The following is a 24,862-nucleotide window of genomic DNA, read 5'->3' on the forward strand; positions in this document are numbered from 1 at the left end:
ATTTTGGGGCTTCCCTGGTGGCACAGTGGTTAAGAATCCACCTGCCAATGCAGGGGACACAGGTTCGATCCCTGGTCCAGGAAGATCCCACATGCCATGGAGCAACTAAGCCCGTGTGCCACAACTACTGAGCCTGCGCTCTAGAGCCCAAGAGCCACAACTACTGAGCCTGTGTGCCACAACTACTGAAGCCCATGTGCCTAGAGCCTGTGCTCCACAACAGGAGAAGCCACCACAGTGAGAAGCTCACACACCACAGCGAAGAGTAGCCCCCACTCGCCACAACTAGAGAGAGACTGCACACAGCAACGGAGACCCAATGCAGCCTAAAATAAATAAATTTAAAAAAAGAAAAGAAGTAGAATTTTTACCTTACTTGCAAGCTAACAAGTTAGTCTACCACATATTAATGGATGCTGTTAAAAGATATGCAATTCCTGGGTCAGAGATGAATGATGGCCTGACTGGTAGCCAGAGTGTCAGCATTTTGGAGTAGGGGTAGGGGCAGTTCTCTAAGATCCAGGTCCCACAGGTAGACACGAGGAAGGCTAGATAACAGCTGCACACATCATGAGCTGCTTTCAGGAGGGGAATCCTGAGATTCAGTAGTCTGGATCTTTCATAATGGGCAAAAACATGCTTCCACTTTGCTTTGGATAAATACAATATCTCTGTCTTTCAAGGCTGTTCACTATCCAGACATCCTTGAAAAAACGGTCTTGAATTAAAGGCAATCAGTGCCTCTGCTTGCAAGATATGCAGAAACATGCAAAATTCATGGAGAAATGTCTCCCGATTACACTGTGCTAATGGATTTGGCTTTACAAAGTCAACATACCTGCACCTAGCCAATGATCTCTTTCAAGTCCTTCCACACAGGATCATCTTCATGGATACACAACCAGTGCAAACACACAAAGCCCCACGCTCAGAAACCACACACAGAACTCTGGCTTAATGGCCTGTGATTGCTTCTCATTATTGTCTTGAAACTCTTAATAATGTTATCTTAGATCTTATGTTTGGTAAATGAAGTCCTATCAGACAATGGAGCAGTTGGCAGGCCCTTGGAGTCTTGGTTTATGCATAATCCTGTCTCTTGCTACCTCCTTGCCTCCTGGGAATGGGTTCTATGCCATCTCCTCTCCCTGACACCCCATACCCTTGCCCAGCCTCCCCATCCAGGAAGGATGTTACTCTCTCCCTGGGGCAGTGACTAGGTTGTGTTAGTTGGGAGAGGCCTTTGTTTGCTGTTGTCCTTCTCCCCCACACAAAGGCCTTGGATGGGTTGTGGTGGCAGCCATCTCACCCTAGGCTGACAGTTACACATGCATCCAGGGGGTGGGCAGGCTCAGACTAGGTATGGGTGGGAGAAAGCCCCTAGCCCACCTTTGATCCAGTGCATCCTGAGTACTGAGGATGCATCCATGCATGCACAGGGGTTTAAAGACCCTGGATACTGCCTGTTCACCATGGTTGGGGCGGCAGGCCTATGGGAAGAGGTGGTGCCTGGCTCGACTCTTCCAGATCACCACCACCCCTTCCCCACCCCCGCCCCTTCAGGTTGCAATACATCAGTCTAGCAGCAGGCAGGAAAAGTTGCCCAGCACGTATGTCCTGAGCCACAAGCAGGGACCCCTAGGCACAAATAAGTGTTTGAACTGGCCCCATGTGTATACCAGTTCCCAAGGGAGCACTCTCCCCTGCTGACTCCATGCCTGGCAGGGCATCTTTTCTGCCTTCCAACCTTCCTGAATCTAGTTTTCATTGTCTTTTCTAGTCATTTTGAGGCACCCTCCAGGGATTAACTCTGGAATACAAATTGTATAATTTCAGTAATTCTTTAAATGAGTTAGTGCCTTTATATTTCCAGTTAAAACTGGAATTGTACAATATAAAAAGAAATGCTTAAATTAAGTGCTAGTAATTTAATATTTTAATTTTTCTTTACTTACAGTGGCATTATATGACAAAGAAAATACATAATGGCAAGCTAAGAGAAAGACAGCAGAAGAAAGGAAAAGATTATATCGAGTACTTTTAGTGCTTTTTTTCCTGCTTTTGCAACAAAGGTCCTTGCATTTTCATTTTGCACTTGGCCACTGCAATATATGCATCAAACCCTGCTCACTCAAGATATCTCTGCTTCACCTCACCCTTCACCTGAGAACTCATTGGATTTGAAAACAGTTAGAGGAGGTGTCCATACTCTGTATGCGTACCATACTCTCTTTTTTCTACTTTTTACAAGGGACAAGGAGTCCCTGCTTCTATTCTATCAAGGAGATAGTCCTGCAATTTATCCCTTTGCATCCTGCACCCTTTACTCTTGTTCTTATCAGGGACTTTCCACTTGGATTTATCCTCTCATCTGAATCATGAAATCTTCACGTTTTCCACCTCTCGTGTACGATTCATATAAATATGCACTGGTAACTTTAACATGTACATATAACATCACATACAAAACAGGAAAATCTCTTAATCCCACCACCCTGCTTTTACCTACCTTTTCATTTCTCTGCTCTCTTTGGCAGCAAAAATTCTCAATAGTTGTGCACACTCACTACCTCCCTGTCTTCACTTCAAATTCACTCATCCTCCCACGCCACTCCTGCTACTGTCTGTACACCACTGAATTTGCTTATTAAATTACCAAATGATCCCTTAATGTCAAATTCAGTGCTCACTTATCTAGTCCCCATCATACTTGACTTTTCAGCAGCATTCAGCATAGCTGATGACTCCTTCCTTCTTGGAATTCTTGGTTTCTGTGACTTCTCTCCCACCTCACTATTCATCCACCTTGTTGGCTATTTAACAGTTTTCTGCTGACTCCTTCTCTACCAAAACTTTAAATGTTGGAAGGCATCCCAAACTACATGCAACATGTCTCTCTAATCTTGTCTATTCTCTCTCTCTCTCTCTCTCTCACTACACACACACACACACACACACACACATACATATATATTCTCCAGTTTGCTTCTCCAGATTATATATCCAATGGCCTCATCTCAAATGTCTAACAGGCATTTCAAAGTTAATATGGCCAAAATGGGACCCTTGATTTTCTCCAAGTATGCTGTGCTCTGTCTTTTTGAGCTCAGTAAATGATATCATCTAATCAGTTACTCAACCCCTTGATTTATTTTCCCTTTAACTTTCACACGTTGTCCATCAGCTAGTACCATTTTCAAACATATAAGCCTAGTTGGAATCTATACTCTTTTTGTCTGCTCAGATACCACTGTAACCTGAGCTACCGATACCTCCTACCAGCAAGACGCTTTACTAGTCTCATTTCTACACTTTCTCACTGTAAACCTGACAATAAGCTGAGTGATTTTTTAAAATCATAAATTATATTATTTTAGTATTTAGCTCTTAAAATGAGTACCTTGGCTTTATAAGATCACGCACTACTTGGTACCTGCCTATGTTTCCAAGCTCATCCTGTATTATTTTTCCCAGCATATTCCAGACATACTGGCCCCCTCATTCCTCTCCCAGGTCCACAGAGCTCATTTTCTCGAGAGCAGACACCTTAGAGGACTGACTCATATCTGAAATAGTACTAGAAATATAGTATCCAATAGACGTTAAATAAATAAATACATTATTTATCTTTCCATTTATCCATCTTTTTCTAATATGGATTTATTAAGTACCCCCTATGTTATTATTTGAGGATAAATTTAATACTTTCATGTTTAGAAAATACCACAAAAATCTCTATGAAACACATACTTTCATATATAATAGTTTCTGTTTTTAAAGTTCATTTCATTCCCTTAAACAGAAACACTTATTTGTCACTTTAATGTTGTGGTTCGGTTGTTTCCTTTACACTATTAGTGTAATTGATTGGTAGAATCATGGTTGTGGGAAATCATATAGCTTAATGGAATTCTCAAGGACCAGGAATTAAAATCCATCCTGACTTTATGCCTTTATTATTCTTCACCCTGTGCACATCCTTATCTAGAGAATGGTATTAGTATAATATCTATATCAGGATGAGCAACTTTACAAAGAAGAGTATTATGTAACTCTATCCTACTTCTGGTAAAATGAGGGTGAATAAGCAAATATGAATAGGCTGGAAGCCCCAGAGCACTCACATTTTCATCTGATTTTTACATTTTGGAGATTCTGATGTTAAAACATTTTCTCTGTGTAAATTTGTATGCTCTCTAGAGGACCATTCAGTTACAGTAATAAGATTATCAAATGGTCTATTGATTGTCTATTAATTAGGACCACCAAATGAACGGGTAGAGGGCAGTAGAGTTTTGGGATACTACTGACTGAGCTAAGTTATGCTCGAGAGTGTGGCACAAGGGGCAGGACTCTTTTTCTTTTTTTTCTGCCAAGACTAAATGCACTCCTCTTCAAGTCTGTTTCCTCTGGGAAGCCTTTCATACTGCTCAAGTCTCAAATTCTCTTATCACAGGGCTTATTGTGCTGCACCAGCTTTTCATTCCTCGATATCCTCCATTAAGTTATAAACTCTGTGAGGACAAGAACTATAAATGCCCTGACTATGGCGATTTCCCTACTGAATTGAATGAATGAGTGAATGGACAGATGGAATCGAATAATAAATGAATGGAGTGTTAAGGCAATAGTTCATGATCACCTGAAAGAACAGTGTGAAGGTATACAGGAGCCTATGAGAGATCTTCTTTCATGTTTGATCTCTTTTATTTGAATCAGGTAAAGGGAATTTAAAAAAACCCTGGAATGGTATTTGTGGATTATTTACACCCTGTATGAGGCTGTTTGCTGGGTTTGACAATAATAAAAAAAGAGAGAGAGAAAGGAAAAAAGAAACCTCATGATGCAATTCTGACTCTTTCTTACTGTAGGTTTATTGGTTATGGTTTATAAAATTAAGAAAATAATACCTGTCTTGAAAAATACCTAGGTATGGTGTTAGTAAAATTAGAAAAATATTAGCCACTATATTAATGGTAGAATTATCATTATTTGCTTGTACTCCTTGGATAGCAATTTGTAAAATTTTACAATATTAAATATTGAGACTTTTTTTCATCCTTTTTCCAGGACTTAATTCATGCATAAGATAAAACAATGATTTTTAGATCAATATATAGAATAAAGCAATGATTTTTAGACCACTTCCAATAAATTATTAATTACAAAGCATTTGCATATTCAAATACACAAATGCATATTTTGTAAGAGAGTTATTTCTTTTTTTTATATCAGACTTCTAAGTTTAAGTTCCAAGGACCTGAAGTTAGAATTTTTAGTTTCCAAAGTAGTTGATATCTCACCTTTGAAAACAGAATAAAGTTGGTGTTTCTCCTTCTAAAAATCACAAAGGTGTTTAAATAACTTACTGTTCTAGACAATGGCTCTTTTTTTTTTTTTTTTTTTTTTTGTGGTACGCGGGCCTCTCACTGTTGTGGCCTCTCCCCTTGCGGAGCACAGGCTCCGGACGCGCAGGCTCAGCGGCCATGGCTCACGGGCCCAGCCGCTCCACGACATGTGGGATCCTCCCGGACCGGGGCACGAACCCGTGTGCCCTGCATCGGCAGGTGGACTCTCAACCACTGCGCCACCAGGGAAGCCTGACAATGGCTCATTTTAACACCTGCCTGCCTCTTGACTATATCCTTGTGGTAAATATTATCTACCATACTGATTACATATCTCTTTCTAATCTCATCTCATTTCTTCCATCTCCTTAATTTGAAGACAGAGATTATGTTACATGAGGTAATCTGTTTTGAAAAAAAACAAAAAGCCCTTGCACTCAAACCATATACATATCATTTTCCCCCTGGAATTAGGTCTTCCATACTTACTTGAAATAATCATATCTATTAGTATAAACAGTAGATTTTAAAAGAGATTAGGCTCTTGTTTTATGGATGGTTAAAAGGTATCGTGATTTTTAAAAATGGCTTTTCAGAGGTGAATCACTGGTTTAAACATAGATAAGGTAGAAGTGAACAGAAGTTATTACCCTCTGAAAGTTCACTGGTGATTTTGGTTCAGTTTATAGTTTTCCCATGGACTGGTGCCTAGCCTCAACTCTTACATGTACTTCAGCACTGCTGATGGGAGCTTCCCCTGAGAGGGGATGTGTGATTTGTCCCTGGGGTCTGGTACTAGAGAACCATCCTAACTTAGGGATGAAATGCAGCTGAAAACTTTTCTTGTAACTTTTGGTCATTCCATAATACCTAACCTACTCAATTCAAACCAGTTAGATGAAATGAATACTTCTATACCAATAACATGCAAACTACAAAGAGATTAGTAAATGTTAAGAGGTACTATTCAGGGCTTCCCTGGTGGCGCAGTGGTTGAGAGTCCACCTGCTGATGCAGGGGACACAGGTTCGTGCCCTGGTCCGGGAAGATCCCACATGCCGCGGAGCGGCTAGGCCCCTGAGCCATGGCCGCTGAGCCTGCACGTCCGGAGCCTGTGCTCCGCAACGGGAGAGGCCACAACAGTGAGGCCCGCGTACCGCAAAAAAAAAAAAAAAAAGAAAGAAAAAAAGTACTATTCAGAGGACATTGACAATCAGACTCACCTCAGTTTTTTGGTTTTGTTTTTAGGATGCTGTAATTTTCAACTGATAGTGGTTTATATATATATACACAAAACCACCTCTACCCCAATTTCTCTACACACAGGGTAGGTTGAGCTGCTGTCAAATTTAATCGGGCAGAATTGACTTTTACTTGGACACTGGTTTATTAATGAAGGTTCTTAAAATCTGTCAGGGTAAGTATTTCTTTGGCAAACCGTACCACATTGTATTGATATTTATCAAATTTGAATGAAGATATTTGTTCACTAAAAGCACAATGCAGGGGAAATTAGAAGTCAAACATAACTGAAAGAGTTAACTTCTTTATTTAAGAATGGGTATTGTTATTACTAAATGTTCTCTGTGTGAGTTTAATTTACCAGGAATACCTGACACCACCCTCACCTTCCCACCCCTTTGCCCCTTTAAATAGTTGGTAATCATTTGTCAGATCTGTGTTCCAGCCCATCCATGCTTCAGGGGCTGCATTCATGACTTGGCCCAGTGTGTGTGTGTGTGTGTGTGTGTGTGTGTGTGCTTCGATTTTTCTTGATCTTATTGGCTGTGTTAATAATGGCTCTTGCAATGTCTTTGTTCAGATTGTGTATGTATTGGAGTCCTGCAGGCACCCTCAACAATGTCTCAAAGTCAAACTATAATCACTCCTGAGCTTGCTGACCTAATTACAGATCTTTACAAATATCTTTGCTTATCTGTTTGGTCATTTGCTTTGTTCTGCTGCATTTTTCTCTTCCTTGTACTCCCCTAATTTTTCTCCAGTGTTCATACCCATATTTGGGCTGAAAAATCTTTATGCTTGAGGTTTGTTCTTTTCCACTCTCTGAATGTGGTGAGGATATTCATCCCAAATTTGAGGTAAGAAATGTTTGGCTTTATGCAGTATTACTAGGAGCAGTTATTGTTATAAAGCAAAAGAGAAACTGTTTTCTGAACGTTTTCTTGCCCTCTGTCTTGATCTTGCTCCTTCATTTAAAAAGCAGTATATATTAATTGCAGAAAAATTTGAATATAAAAGTATAAAAGAGAAAGTGAAAATCGCTTATATACTCAAATCCTTGAAAGAACCCCTATTAACTATATGCTATACTGCCTTCTGATCTTTTCCCAGTAAATATGACATAGATCTGGTTTGTATATATTTTAAAAAATTTAAATAAAATGCATTTGTATATACATGTACTTATGTATACATACACATATCTTGTATCCTGGGATCATAATGTATATAAAATATTTTTAGCTTATTTCTTCTCTATTGTATTGTGAATAATGCCCATGTCATTAAGCCTTCTATAGAAACTTTATTTTTAAAACTTCTTTACTATAAAATGAAACATATAGTCATAGAAGCATGGTAACTATGGTCGAACTTAAAGAAAGAAACTCAGCAGTCATACCACCCAGAGATGTCTTTCACTGTTAACATTTTCTTCTATTTCCTTCTAGACTTTTACATACATATGCAGAATGTTTTAAAAATAAACACTAGTATTATATGGTACACCCCATTTTGTAACCATCTTTTAAATTTATTTTGAATATTTTTCTGTCATAATTTTTAATGTAAACATAATTTAAAATAACTGCATAATAATCTAATTCTTCATGTTTAAACTGTTTTGCCAGCTAAGTCAGGGCAACAGTGATTAAATCTTCTATTCACCCACTGGCAAAGATATCATCTTGTAAATCTTAACTATTTGCTGGCCATTGTGAATTTTGTAAGGTCCAGAAGAAAAAGGAGAAAAGAAATTGGAATAGATCTTTGGATATTTCCCCCTTCTCTCTTTGGAGTTGAATGTTATAAAATCTTATTGTTGTTATTTGTATTACAATATTTATTCAGCCATAAGTGTATTAAATCAATTAGGGATTAGCTGGTGATATCTATTCTGTGTTATAATCTTATTTCTTTCCCTATCAAAAAAATGTCCTTTTTACGGAGATTTAGAGACAATAATATAAACAACATTAGAGTCGATCGACAAATTGCTAAGAAGATAAAATATGGATTATGTGTTTGGAAGAAAAAGAGCTGATCATGAAACCATAAGTCCTTATTTGAACTTTAAGTTCAAGTGTTTCAAATGGAATTAACCTATTAATGCAATGGGGAAGTAGTAGAGAAGAGTAGCCTATAGGGATGAGGCTGAGGGTGGGAAAAACACAAGGGTGGTGCAGTATCCTAGGAATGTAAAGATGGGACATTGTTACCACCTGTAAGATATGACCCTTGAAAGGAATTGAAGGAGGGCCATATCCAGGTTTCATGAAGATTGAATCTCATATCATTTTGCTTGTCCTCCTTGAGAAAAAAGATTACAAAATTATGACTATAAATTTGGGTGGGAAGGTAAAGGGAGTATTTAGAATGAGAAATCATAACAAGTTACAAATTATAAAATGCTAAAATATACCACAGTGATCACAAAACCCAGAATAATATCTTAATATATTCATTAATGAAATTTCTGACAGACATTTATAATCATTTTTACTACATTGCTGGCAGCATACTCTTTGATTGCTTTTTCATATGATAAATATTTTGTAATATCATCTTCTGTGGAGAATAGAAATATAATAAAATCTTTACTCTAGCAAGGCTGATATGAAATCGTTCTTTATTATTGATAGTTTAGAAAAGTTTCTTTCTGCTTCATAATTCATTACTGATAATGTCATGCTGTATTTCAGGATTGGTGTCAAGTTTGAGAAAGCCTCTCTGAGTTTAGCAAGTGTGAACAGGGAACTTAAAGTTTCTTTTGTGCAATGGTTAATCTTAAATACTTCCTGAATTCACGACATTCATAAACCACTCTGCTATCAGTGTCACTGATGCCCTTGTTAGGGCATATTATGTTACCTTCATTGAAATAAGTTTTCATGTCAAGTCAGCAAGAAATTCAAATCATTTTCCAATGATTTATTCTCAGATTATTTGTTAAAATCCTCACATCTACTTATTATTTCTATTTGAGATGCCTCGCTTTCACTTAATGACAACTTTGGTATAATCTGAAGATTTTCTATTATTATAATTCACTTCCCAGAGTTCAAATAATTTTATTTATTTATTTTTTCATTTCACTAAGAAAGAATATCTACATACAGTAAAATGCAAAGATCTTAAATGGACAATCAGAGTTTTGACAGACATATATCCATGTAACCAACATCTTAACTGAGACATAGATCATTTCCATGAGTCCAGGGATTTTACTTTTGTGCCTTTTCTGTCAATCCTCACCCTTACACCCTTGTAGGCAACTATTCTCATTTCTAACATGATAGGTTAGTTTTGTCTATTTTTGTATTTCATATAAATAATGTCATAAAATATTTTCTCTTTTGTTCATGGATTCTTTTACTCAAAATAATGTTTTTTAAGAATCATTCATGGGGCTTCCCTGGTGGTGCAGTGATTGAGAGTCCGCCTGCCGATGCAGGGGACACTGGTTCGTGCCCCGGTCTGGGAAGACCCCACATGCCGTGGAATGGTTGGGCCTGTGAGCCATGGCCGCTGAGCCTGCGCGTCCGGAGCCTGTGCTCCTCAACGGGAGAGGCCACAACAGTGAGAGGCCCACGTATAGCAAAAAAAAAAAAAAAAAAAAAAAAAAGAATCATTCATGCTCTTAGATGTAACAACAATTCATTCTTTTTTTGTGTGTGTGTGCGGTACACGGGCCTCTCACTGTTGTGGCCTCTCCCGTTTCGGAGCATAGGCTTTGGACGCACAGGCTCAGCGGCCATGGCTCACAGGCACAGCCACTCTGCGGCATGTGGGATCTTCCCGGACTGTGGCACGAACCCATGTCCCTTGCATCGGCAGGCGGACTCTCAACTGCTGCGCCACCAGGGAAGCCCCATTCTTTTTTTTTTTAATTGATAAGTAGGATTCCAATGTATATGACTATTTATCTGTCTTCTTTTGGTAGGAATTTGAGTTGTTTTCAGGTACAAGCTATTATGAATATACTTATCAAGTTGTTTCAACACTAATTGTTGAGAAGTCTTTCCCCATCGAATGAATTTATCTTTTAGATAATCAATTGACTATTTATTGAATTATTTGTCTATGCTTACACTAATTTCACACAGTCTTGATTACTGTAGATCTGGGTCCCCACCCCCTGATCAACTGGTACCAGTCAGTGGCCTGTTAGGAACTGGGCCACACAGCAGGGGGTGAGCAGCGGACGAGTCAGTAAAACTTCATCTGTATTTACAGCCCTCCCCGTTGCTCGCTTTACCACCTGAGCTCCCCCTCCTGTCAGATCAGTGTCTGCATTAGATTCTCATAGGAGCGCGAACCCTACTGTGAACTGCGCACGTGAGGGGTCTAGGTTGTTGCTCCTTATGAGAATCTAAGGCCTGATGATCTGAGGTGGAGCTGAGGCAGTGATGCTAGCACTGGGGAGCGGCTGCAAATACAGATTATCATCAGCAGAGAGGTCTGACTGCACAGAGACCGTAATAAATTAACTGCCTGCAGACTCATATCAAAACCCTATCAGTGAGTGGCAAGTGACAATTAAACTGCATCTGGTGGCAGGCTTTATAGCAGCAAGTGAGTTGGTGTACTTCCGTTGTACAGCTGCATCTGGTGACAGGCTTTAAGTCAGTATCTGACACTTATTTTAGTCCGTGCGTGGCCAGCCCATTATTTTATTTGCCACTTCCACTTGCGCCTCTTTCCTGCACTGCGCACTTGTCTCAGTCACAGTTTTGGAAGCCCACAAGCTAACTCTAGCCAAAATGAGTAAAAAACAAACGTCACTGAAGAGCTTCTTTGAAAAGGGGGAAAGACCCAATGATGAGACAGCAGAAGACTCTAAGACTGCCAACAAAAAGAAAGCTGCATTTAAAAGAAAATACCAAGAGTGCTACTTAAATTACTGGTTCATTGCAACAGGTGATTCACATTCTCCAAGCCCACTTTGTATAATATGTGGCAACCGGCTAGCCAATGAAGCCATGAAACCTTCAAAACTTCTTCGCCACATGGAGACCAAGCACCCTGCATTAAAAGACATGCCTTTGGAGTTTTTCAAAAGAAAAAAATGTGAACATGAAAAACAGAAGCAATTATCGAAGGCCACCACTTCTTCAAATGTGTCTGCGCTGAGAGAATAATTCTTAGTGGCTAATCGCATTGCTAAATCTAAGAAGTCCTTGTCTACTGGTGAAGAGTTGATCCTGCCTGCTTCTGAGGACATTTGTTGTGAACTTTTAGGAGAGGCTGCAGTTCAAAAGGTGGCACATGTTCCTCTTTCAGCTAGCACCATAACTAGATGAATTGATGAAATAGCAGAGGATATTGAGGCACAATTGTTAGAGAGGATTAATGAGTCACCGTGGTACACAATCCAAGTTGACAAGTCTACTGATGTTGACAACAAGGCAACAATGCTTGTTTTCGTGTGATATATTTTTCAGGAGGATGTGCATGAGGATATGTTATGTGTACTTTTGTTGCCAACCAATACCATAGCTGCAGAACTATTCAAGTCTTTGAATGACTACTTATCAGGAAAACTGAATTGGTCATTTAGTGTTGGTATATGCATGGATGGAGTGGCTGCCATGACTGGATGACTTTATGGTTTCACTACTTGGGTAAAAGAGGTCACTTCTGAATGTGAGTCTATGCATTGTGTCGTCCATAGAGAAATGCTGGCTAGCCGAAAAATGTCACCTGAACTTTAACAACGTTTTGCAGGATGTGATTAAAATTATCAACCACATTAAAGTACATGCCCTTAACTCACGTCCGTTCACACAGCTCTGTGAGAGGATGGACACAGAGCACCCACATCTTCTCTTATACACAGAAGTGAGATGACTTTCTAGAGGTAGATTTCTGGCTAGGGTTCTTGAGTTAATGAGAGTGCTCCAGAGATTTCTTTTAGAAAAACAGTCACCACTGGCAGCACATTTCAGTGTCACAGATGGGTAGTAAAACTTGCCTACTTGTGTGACATATTCAAACTGCTCAACAAACTCAATCTGTCATTTCAGGGGAGAATGACAGCTGTGTTCAAGGCAGCGGATAAAGCGGCTGCATTCAAAGCCATACTGGAATTATGGGGCGACAAGTGAACATTGGGATTTTTGACATGTTTCAAACATTAGCAGAAATTTTGAAAGAGACTGAGCCAGGGCCTTCTTTCTCCCGGCTGGTGCATGATCACCTATCTCAGCTTTCAAAAGAGTTTGAGCATTACTTCCCAACCGCAAAAGACCCTTGAACTGGGAAGGAATGGATCCACAACCCATTTGTGAATAAGCCAGTTGAATCGACTTTATCCATGCTAGAAGAGGATCAACTGCTTGAGATCACAAATGACGGTGGCCTTAAAAGTATGTTTGAGACAACTTCAAATCTCCATACGTTCTGGATTAAAGTCAAGGCAGAGTTTCCTGAGATTGTCACAAAAGCACTGAAAAGCCTGCTTCTGTTTCCAACATCCTATCTTTGTGAAGCAGGGTTTTCTTCAGTGACAGCAACCAAAACGAGATTATGGAGCAAACTGGACATAAGCAACACACCTCGGGTGTCACTGTCTCCCATCACCCTCACATGGGATCACCTAGTTGCAGGAGAACAAGCTCAGGGCTCCCACTGATTCTGCATTATAGTGAGCTGTATAATTATTTCATTACATGTTACAATGTAATAATAATAGAAATAAAGTGCACAATAAATGTAATGTGCTTGAATCATCCCAAAACCATCCCCCCCAGACCTGATCTGTGGAAAAATTGTCCTCCACGAAACCGGTCCCTGGTACCAAAAAGGTTGGGGACCGCTGCTGTAGATTATAAATAGAGCTGCTATAAATATTCTTGTATAAGTCTTTTTATGGATATATTTTTAGTTTCTGTTTGGTAAATAGTGGAATTCCTGTGTCATAAGGTAGGTTTATGTTTAACTTTATAAGAAAATGCCAAACAATATTTCAAAGTGATTGTATAATTTTTCATTGTTTATCTTCATAATTTGCTATTGTCAGTCTTATTTACTTTTCCATTCTAGTGGATGAATCTCCCTTTGTTTTAATTTTCATTTACTATATTCACTCATTAATTCTACTAGTATTTTGTAGATTGCTCATAATTTTCTGTAGAACTGTGAGGTTAGTAAAGGGAATTTAAACTTCTTCTTATTAAACAATGCTAATAAGTTAATATTTTTGCCTCATTCCCTATTTTAGAGAAAAAGTATGCAATATGTCATTATTGAATATGATGTTTATCATAAGTTTTATATAGATGTCATTTATCAGATCAAAGTAGTTCACTTCTATTTCTAGTTAGCTAAGAACCTTTTTTCTTTTCATTAATGAATGTTGAATTTATTAAATAATTTTTCTGCATTGACTGGGATTATCATACAATTTTTCTCCTTTATTCTGTTGCAGTATACTAGGTTGAATAGTGTGCTCTCTCCCACCTCCAATTCATGCCTATTTGGAACTTCAGGATGTGACTTTATTTGGAGATGGGGTCTTCATAGATACAATGGGATTAAAATGAGATTATACTGGATTAGGTATGCCTTAATCCAAAGACTGGCATCCTTATAAGAAGGGGGAAATTTAAACACAAAAACACAGAAAAGAGAGTTCCATGTGAACATGAAGGCAGAGGTTAGAGTAATGTATGTTCAAGCCGAGGGATGTCAAGAATTGCCAACAACCACCAGAGGTTAGGAGAGAAGTATGGGACAGATTCTCCCTTAGAATTTTCAATAGTGACTGACCCTACAGACATCTTGATTTGGGACTTATAACCTCTAGAAGAACTGTAAGAGATTAAATTTCTGTTGTTTTAAGTCACTCAGTTTGCAGCACATTGTTACAACAACCCTAGGAAACTAATACAGATTTTGGTATTAGTTTCCCACAATGTCATTTCCCATTCCCTGGAAAGCAGACTGTGAGATGGATATTTGTGCACAGGAATTTTTTTTTTTCTGGATCAACTCTTGCGGGACACTAAAGGAGGCAGGATTGATCAGAGGAAGAAGTTGGACTTTGATGCAATCACAACAAAAGCCTCACCTGAACCCACATGTACTTCTGGAGTAGAATGACCTTTAGAATTGTCCCAAATTAGGGAAAGGAGCCTGGGATTTTATAATCCTGCATCACTCACTCACTTCCAACACTTCAGGGGAATGAATGCTTCAATCCAGAGGATGTTGGGGAATCTGAGCAGTACCACGACATATACTATAGTCTACTCCTTGCACTATTTGGAACTATCTCTTTTGTATTATTTCTGGGAGCAGCTCCTTCAGAATTCTGGTGGGCCTCTTTTCCTAGGAAGAGGATTGTTAGTGGGATAAATTAAAGCCTCTGCAGCTGCAGGTAGTATGAGACTAAAGTTGATATTCATATTTCATGATTTATTTACTCTCCATCCTAGATTTCCCTCATTCATGGTTTGATTATTCAGACCATAGTCCTTGAGAGATTTTAGCCCCTGGTCACTGTTTTCTTCTCAGATTATGGCTATTGTGTTTGTCCACATATCATTTAAGCGGGGCAAAGAAATAAAAAAGACACTTAGATGGATCACTTAGCTATAAAATATACCCTTCCCATCACCCATTGTGTATCCACAGCCCTTCCTTCTCCTGATGGACAGGGTCAATTACACTTGCCATGTAGCAACTTCTTTTCTTGCATGCTGGTATCTCAGCACAGAGCCTAAGGTGCTCAGGTGATAGTCATAGCTTGAAATTTGTTGAAACTATTATTGTGTTTTCATGGTGAAACCATTCTTCTGGATATCAAGACCTCTAAACTCACAAAACATAGAACTGTAGGATGGAAGTGCAAAGAGTCACTGAGAGTGATGGTAGGTGGGACCATTTCTGATTCCACACTTTGTTCTCTGTCCCTTATCTATTGGGGATACCACACCATAAAAAGGATCATTGATTTAAGAGTACATACTACATCCTGGAGTACAGAACCCATCCTTACAATATATCATCTTCAAGCTTATACCCCAGCTGTGCCTTTAAATTCTGTTCCCTAGCTTAATAGGCCAGTAGCTTTGGGTGTTACAATACATGATAGAAGGAGTGGACACCGTGGTCATATACCAACTTCCAAACCTCCTTTGCTGTAAAGTGTCTCTATTATTGATGCAATATTATATTGTGTGGGATCCCATGTTGTTGGATCAAATACTCTGAAAGGTCTCATACAGTGGTTCTGTGGGCTGGTTAGGCAAATCCATATGCAGAATATATATTGATTCTAGTAAAAAGAAATCTCTGACCCTTCCAGGATTGAAGGTGTCCGAGAAAGCCAACTTACTATGAATTGGCTTTAGTTGGGTTATTTTGAGGGATAGTGGTGTATCAACGACTCATCAATGGTCTCTGTTGCTGGCAGATTGAACATTAAGCAGTAATGGTATGTAGCTCAGACTTGGTGAGTGTGAGTTCACAATGTTGGGCCCATATATAGCTTCCATACCTGCAACCTAGTGCTCATTGTGCTAGCACTAGCCAATGACAAAGGCTAATTGATGTTAACTGACCATGGAAAACCATTTTGTTGTGTTTGACTCCTCAGTGAAGGATGTTCTTTGGTGGTAATTAAAATGGCATACAAAGATCTTCACGCTTTCTGCCTATTCCTGTGGGTTTTACATTAATCTATGGTAAAAGATGATCTATTTGATGGTAAGTAGCCTAAAATCTCTTATGCTCTAAGAATGTAGTTTTTTTTTTTTTTTTTTTTTGGTACACGGGCCTCTCACTGTTGTAGCCTCTCCCGTTGTGGAGCACAGGCTCCGGACGCACAGGCTCAGCGGCCATGGCTCACGGGCCCAGCCACTCCGTGGCACGTGGGATCTTCCCAGACCGGGGCACGAACCTGTGTCCCCTGCATCGGCAGGCGGACTCTCAACCACTGTGCCACCAGGGAAGCCCAAGAATGTAGATTTTATATTAAAAGAGCATATGGTTGAAAAGAGCACCTATGGGTTGGGTTTTCAGGTATAAATGAGGAATACTGGATGTGGCTGTGGTACCAGCATTACTAGTGAGATAACCACCACCCCATCATCAACTTTATCTTTTGGAGAGAGAACAATTTATGTTTAAGATGAGTCTCATTTTCTGCCTGGGACACAAACAGGAAGAACCTAGTTTATAGTGGTATTTTGTTTTCCCATTTTATAGGAAATAATAACTATACATGGAGGGGATTAAAAAGTTACAAGGATTTCAAGTTTTGTTTTATGCTTTTTGCTTTTAAGCTAAGTGTCAGACTGATCTTTCCATGCAACTAAGTAACATTAGCTAGTAGAAAAAGTAGTCCCTCAGCTTGTGAACTGGGGAGCAATTATCATTAAATGTAGCCAATATAAATATTATAAATTCAACCCAAGACTACTTCCAGTAAGAGGAATAGGGGATGTCCTTGTTATGTCTCCATGTATGTGTCTTCAGAGAACTAAGAGCAGAAAATTTCATTTGTATAAATTGGAGGGGCTATTAACTATAACTTTCAATTTATGTAACACCTGGCTCCTGAATTCACACTCTGATTATTCCAGAGATTAAGGACTGAATAATGTTCAGAAAGTAGGCAAAAGAGACATATTTCATAAATAATATTTCATCAGAGGTAGACTTTCCAAGTGATCACTTCAGTCACATGCTCAGATCTTTAGGAAATCTGATTTGGTTCTTGTCTGACCAAGCCTAGAGTGACTCTTTAAGGCTGGGCCTCAGGTATGACATACTGTACTATATCCAGACCCCTTTTACAATGCTTTTGTCTCTACTACTGGTTTAATTTATGTATTTAATTTTAGTTTCCAGGGCGCAATATGGCTAATTATTTGAGAACTGCAGAACCTTGTAAGTGAAATTTTTGCTTCCATAATTTGTGGCATATTAAGTATAATAATGTACATTTAATTTCCTCAAAAAGGATAATTATGCTAATAGAATTATTTGAATAAAATTTTGTACTTTGTGCTGGATTATGTTCTCTACCTACTAATTTATATTAATACAAGTCAGTAAGGAATTTTTAATAAGCCACTTCAATCCTGGGCAGGCAGGTCTGGGAATATCATACAAACACCACCTCCTCCCTTAGCATCCTGGGGAGAAAGGGGTGTCTCACAGTACCAGAGGGCCAGAATTCCTATCAGATAAAAGTTCATGGGGGACATTTTCTAGCTCTAATGTGTAAAACAGACAATTTGGGTGTATGGACTTTGTTGGAGGGAATAAACTAACTTGTGGACATCTGAGAACAAAGCAAGTTTCTTTGATAACAATTTTGTATTCTTTATAAAAACCAATCACGAGTTGTATGAGCATTGTGTGGAAAGAGGTCTTATCTCTATTTCAATATTTAAGGAAGAGTGGTTTTTAAAGTCAAATCCAGGCTTCTAGTAGGTTCTACATCACCATGGTAGAGTATGGAGTTTAAGGGAGGGTAGAGATTAGCATTAAGAACCAAGAACTTTGGGTGTATTGCTGCCATTTTTATTCATGTATTCTACATGAGAATTATTATTATTTTTTAAAAATTCCATTGTCTTTATTTAAAAAATAAAACTACTCATTTAGGGAAACATAGACATCTAAGTCATCAGTAGATATGGAGTGTGCAATTAATATGCTTGATCAGAAGGCCAGTATTGGTCACTAGTCAGTGAAGCACTCATCCTCAAGAGACAAGTTTGGTTGGATTTTATTGCTGGGTTATTGAATTTGGTTTATGCTTAGAAACTCATGCTTGTTTGTCCATTTACATGAATACCATGACTAGAGAATGTGTAAATTTTCTCATACTTTTCTTTTTTGTTTTTGTTAATGCATTAAAATCCCATGGTTTGGCAAATGTGCATATTGTGTGCCAATTATGGAGTTTGCTATGTGCCAGGTGCTTGTTACTACTGGTGGATTCTATGGTGGTAAAACCAGACTGAATGTCTACCTGCATGGAGTTATTAGACATGTATTATCACAAATTTAAAGGGCTTAAAGCTGGAACTATCCATTATTTTTTCTGTCCATAGATGTAATAAGCTATTAGGGCAACATCCAAACAATACAGAGCTATAAAGAAAGAAAGTTTTCTATTAGGGCTACACTGGGAGGCCATGACTAAAAGCAGGGATTTGAGGTGTAGAATCAAAAAGGCTTGGGTACAAATCCTGCCTTGAACATGTATTAGTTCTGTGTCCTTGGGTAAGTCATATTCATTCTCTAAGTCTTAGTTTCATCATCTTATAATGTAGACAGTTATAATAGCTACCTAATAAGGTTGTTGTGAGAAGAAATGAAATTATTTATATATATATATATGTGTGTGTGTGTGTGTGTGTGTGTGTGTGTGGATGAGCAATACCTAGCACATAGTAAGCATTCAATAATTAGTAGCTATTAATAATATAACAGTTGATGAATCACCTTAGTAACTTAGCTAGCAAGTGTAACATACAGATTCATCCTTGCATTTTTAAACAAATTATCTACGTCAACTCAATAGAAATGTATTACCCAATTTGTGGATAAAGCTCAAACCACTGCAAGAATTATAAAAGAAGTTCTACCATCATGGTTCACTTAATCTATAATGTAGAAGTTGCCACTGTAGTTCTTTAAAAGCATACAATGTGACTGGTGACATTAAAAGCCTCAATTTTCTATAAATAGAAATAAATTTTAGAATGAAAATGGTGACAAAAGACCTTATTTTCCAGATGAGAAAACAGACCTTATTTTCCAGATGAGATAAGAAATGAAGGATACTAAGACTTGTATTGTTTTTTTCCCAATTATCTTTCTATAATTTAAAATTTGGAAGAAAAATATAATTTTTTTCAATATCCTTTAGACCCTTATTTGATTTCATGCAATGCTCTTTAAATGCACAAAAGGTAAACCCAGGGAGAGTTGAGGTAAATCTATGTAAACACACTATGAATTCTAGCGACGTTCTCATACCACTTGCTTGTGCTATTAAGATGTTTGAAATTTGGCCTCTTGTTCATAAGAAAACCCTTCCCTTTCCCTCTTTGAAGATACTTACTTTTACTTGTTTTACACAAGATTTCCTATGAAAATCAATGGTGGCACCAAGCCAAAATGTGAGACATTTCATGAAAGTAAGACTCATAGAATGCATTCTCAATGTGTTTAGTCAAAGTCATTGTTCTCTGATGAGGGATTGGGTGTTTAACATCAGCAATGTTGGCCTTTCATCCTGCAAGTTCAATAATCTTTTTCATGAGTTTTGGCTTGTGTACCTGAGGACTGTTTGCCTCTAAATTACATTATAAAATTAATACTACATTAATACTGAAGACAATTTCTCTTGTGCTTCTGAGCCTTTGTGCTACAGTGAGAGTTAGTTATATTCTAGCTTATGGGGAATTTTGGGCTTTTAATATTTTCTTTGTCTAATGAGCTCACAAGAGTTATTACCTGTACTTTGGAAAATTATGGGTGTTTTATTAATTGTTCCTCTAAATTAGCCTATCTGAGGTCACTTTGTCCTTGGACAGTTAATAGTTCCTTTCTCTGTGTTACTGTAACACTCTATTCACACCATTATTGTAGCACAGAACACAGTCTTATAATTATCTATTTACAATATGTCTCTTCCCCACTAGACTTGGAACCAGTTGAGAGCAGAGATCTAACATCCTTTATTGTTAATAGACCAAAATCTAATTTGGTGAAGATCCAGACTAGACTTGGTATATGGTAGTACCATGTACTAATACATATTCCCAGAGGTTTGCTATATTAGACTTTCTCATGAATCTGGTTAAGGTTTTCATGGTAATAGGATATGTCAGGATAGATAGCAAGTTGAGAATTAGTATTTATTAAATGCCTACTGTTTGCACTGTTTGTAGACTATCTTATTTAGTTGTCACACTAACACCTGCAAAATGGTAGCATCTGCAACTTAATTTTTAATATTAGGAAGTTTTTACTCAGTACAGTTTAGAAATCATCCCAGTTTCATCAGGTCCTAAGGAATTAGGGCTTGAAAGCATAACTTTAGCCCTCCAGAACCATTATGCTATTATCCAGTCTTCTGGCCAGACATAAAGGATCATCAGATCAAGGTTCAAGAGGGAGTAAAACTTTTGGACCCACCTCCTAGAGAAATGGAAATAGAAACAAAGATAAACAAATGGGACCTAATGAAACTTCAAAGCTTTTGCACAGCAAAGGAAACCATAAACAAGACCAAAAGACAACCCTCAGAATGGGAGAAAATATTTGCAAATGAAGCAACTGACAAAGGATTAATCTCCAAAATTTATAAGCAGCTCATGCAGCTCAATAGCAAAAAAACAAACAACCCAATCCACAAATGGGCAGAAGATCTAAATAGACATTTCTCCAAAGAAGATATACAGACTGCCAGCAAACACATGAAAGAATGCTCAACATCATTAATCATTAGAGAAGTGAAAATCAAAACTACAATGAGATATCATCTCACACCAGTCAGAATGGCCATCATCAAGAAATCTAGAAACAATAAATGCTGGAGAGGGTGTGGAGAAAAGGGAACACTCTTGCACTGCTGGTGGGAATGTGAATTGGTACAGCCTCTATGGAAAACAGTATGGAGGTTCCTTAAAAAACTACAAATAGAACTACCATATGACCCAGCAATCCCACTACTAGGCATATACCCTGAGAAAACCATAATTCAAAAAGAGACATGTACCAAAATGTTCATTGCAGCTCTATTCACAATAGCCCGGAGATGGAAACAACCTAAGTGTCCATCATCGGATGAATGGATAAAGAAGATGTGGCACATATATACAACGGAATATTACTCAGCCATAAAAGAAACGAATTAGAGCTATTTGTAATGAGGTGGATAAACCTAGAGTCTGTCATACAGAGTGAAGTAAGTCAGAAAGAGAAAGACAAATACCGTATGCTAACACATATATATGGAATTTAAGAAAAAAAATGTCATGAACCTAGGGGTAAAACAGGAATAAAGACACAGACCTAATTGAGAATGGACTTGAGGATATGGGGAGGGGGAAGGGTAAGCTGTGAGAAAGCAAGAGAGAGGCATGAACATATATACACTACCAAATGTAAGGTAGATAGATAGTGGGAAGCAGCCGCATAGCACAGGGAGATCAGCTCGGTGCTTTGTGACCGCCTGGAGGGGTGGGATAGGGAGGGTGGGAGGGAGGGAGACGCAAGAGGGAAGGGATATGGGAACAGATGTATATGCATGACTGATTCACTTTGTTATAAAGCAGAAACTAATAAAAAATAAATAAATAAATAAAAAGAGAGAGTAAAACAGTTAAAAACAGAGCCAAGAGACTTTCTAAAAGGACAGGGCACATCATAGTCACAAGGAAGTAGAGTTTTACTCATAATCTAATGGAAGGAAAAGGAATGTTCTATTTCAGGTCTTTAATGGCCATTTGTTTATTGATTGTTTATTGTTTACTATGTGTCAAATATTATCCTGTGATATGGCAATTAATAAGAAATAGTCCCTGATTTCACAAGGAGTTAACTGCCTTAATGGAAGGAGATGGATGTTTAGTCAAATATATTTCTTGTTATAGGGATTATAAGTACCTATGACAGCAAATGAAACAATATAAGAGGGTATTTAAAAACATGAACATTGACATGAGACAAACCTGGATTCAAGTTCTGACCCTGTTATTCAAAAAACTATAGGATCTTGGGCAAATTAAAAACAGCCTCAAATTCTTCAGTTGTAAAATCAGGAAAATAATATACATTTTCATATAACTCATGACTATTTTTAAGATTAATTTGAATGTATGTCTTTTCACATAAAAAGCACGTATTATTATTAGTTATTATTGTGTACAGGCTATACTAGGTAAACAAAGTTAAGTAGGCACTTACTAGGTAGACAAAACAAGAAAGAACGTTCAAAAGCTACAGCTTATGAGAAAGGAAGGAGGTGGTTTTGGTTTTATTTAGTTTTAAAAAAACAAATTAAAATTAGCAGCTTTCTGATAAATAGCACACATTGGAATTATATAAGTTCCCTGAAAGCCAAGTCCCCTGTCAAAGAAATAAGAATGAATTTGAAGACTTTTTCATATAACCAAGCTTCATATGCATACATTTAGTTTGAGGATGACAAAACAAATAAAAGACACTTCCAGTTCACCCATTTCTAGGTAAAATATTTGTAATCTTCCATGCATATAGAATTTAAATAAAATTGCCAGCAACTGTGTTGACAAGTAGTATTCAGAAGAGTTTTTTGTGCCCAGGAAAGTACAGAATGAACTAAATATTTCAAAAAAGAATAAATAGTGAGTAGGTGGGAGTATATTAGTCCAGTCATATCATGACATTGATGTGGCTGATTAGCATGTATTCAAAATAGCTATGATCAACCAAATACATGCTTACTGAATCTATAGACTGTCTTCACTAAAGACAATCCATTTTGTAGAATCCTTTAGATATGTATTTAATACCCAATGCATGATCACATATTCACACTAATTTAAAGCCGAACATGCATTGTGACCTAGTGCTCTTCAAAAGGCAAACTAAATGTCCATCAACAGAAGAATGGATAGAGAAGATGTGGTACATATAAACAGTGGAATATTACTCAGCCACAGAAAGGAATGAAATTGTGCCATTTGCAGAGACGTTGATGGACCTAGAGACTGTTATATAGAGTGAAGTAAGTCAGAAAGAAAAAAACAAATATTGTATAAAATAGCTTATATGTGGAATCTAGGAAAATGATACAGATGAACTTATTTGTCATGCAGAAATAGAGACACAGACGTAGAGAACAAACATATGGACACCAAGGGGGGAAGGGGTGTGGGATGAATTGGGAGATTGGTATTGACATACACTACTCTGTATAAAATAGATAGCTAATGACAACCTACTGCCTAGCACAGGGAACTCTACTCACTGCTCTGTGGTGACCTAAATGGGAAGGAAATCCAAAAAGAAAAAGGGGATATATGTATACGTATAGCTGATTCACTTTGTTGTACAGCAGAAACGAACACAACATTGTAAAGCAACTATACTTAAAAAAAAAAAAAAGGCACCAAAGGAGTTACTGTGTTTGATCAAGCAAAGTAAATATTTGGAATTCTTTTTTAAAAATCATAGAATCTTTATTTGAAAAAAGATGATCTTAACCACTCCTACCACTCTGATAGCAACTTAGTTCTTGAATTTGGCTGATGTCGTCTCTGACCTTTCATAAGGTGTCTGTAGGAAGATCAATTCATGGACTTCCTTTAGGAGTTAAACCTATTGTCCAATTGTTCAAAGTATTAAAAAAATCTTTTTTCCCCCAAATGTAAGTTCAAAGTATCTTTTCTTTAGCTCTTGGGCACTGATCTTTTCCCTACTATAATCAGAGATTGTGGATAACTCCCTTACTTCATTTATATTTTTAACTTGAAGTTATAGACTGTGATCAAGTGTCTACTAGTCATTTTTTGTGTGGCCTCCTAGAGGGATATGGTGCCCCCTCAGTATTTCTCTACTTTTTATCAATCAACCTTTTTGTCAGTTTTGCTACATTTTCCCCTCCAGGTTTTTCTGTCCCTTTCATTAACCTGCAGGAGTTTGGTCTGTACCACAATATCCCTTCTGATCGTCACACTAGGACTAGGTGGCTCTTGCTATTCATCTGTCACACAGCCACTTTGTCACGTAGCCCTTGTATTGTATCTCTACCAGCTGCATGTTTTTCTTTCTCTGTAATGCTAGTGATACTCAGGAGTTGGTTTAAGTGCTCACAGTCACATTCCAAAGCTACTCAGAATTACGTCTTTTCCTCAGGCTGAAATTCCATTTGACCTGAGAAGGAGAATATAGGTGATTTCATGCTTTTAAACCTGTTCCTTAGGTTTTATCAGTTCTGAGTTTGGAAGGCCAGCAGGTTTCATTAAACATTAATTGAAGGGGAAGATTTTTAAAAATAATAATAAATTATTCTTTCTGAATTCTTTCTTAGATTGTCATACATTATGAATTTAATACATATTTGTGCAACAATTTATGTTTATATAGTGTCTAAGCCTTTGGGTCAAGTGCTGCAAGAATTAAAATTATTGGTAGGAAAACTGTTTTTCCATTTATTAATTGTTTTCCTAGGGATGCAAATGTACTTGGGATCTATACAAAGGTAGATTTAAGGATCTATACCTATTCATATCCTGAATTCCCCACTTGTCTGACTTGTT

Source organism: Mesoplodon mirus, assembly GCF_964341445.2.
Source record: "Mesoplodon mirus genome assembly, chromosome: 6".
Classification (NCBI taxonomy): Eukaryota; Metazoa; Chordata; class Mammalia; order Artiodactyla; family Ziphiidae; genus Mesoplodon; species Mesoplodon mirus.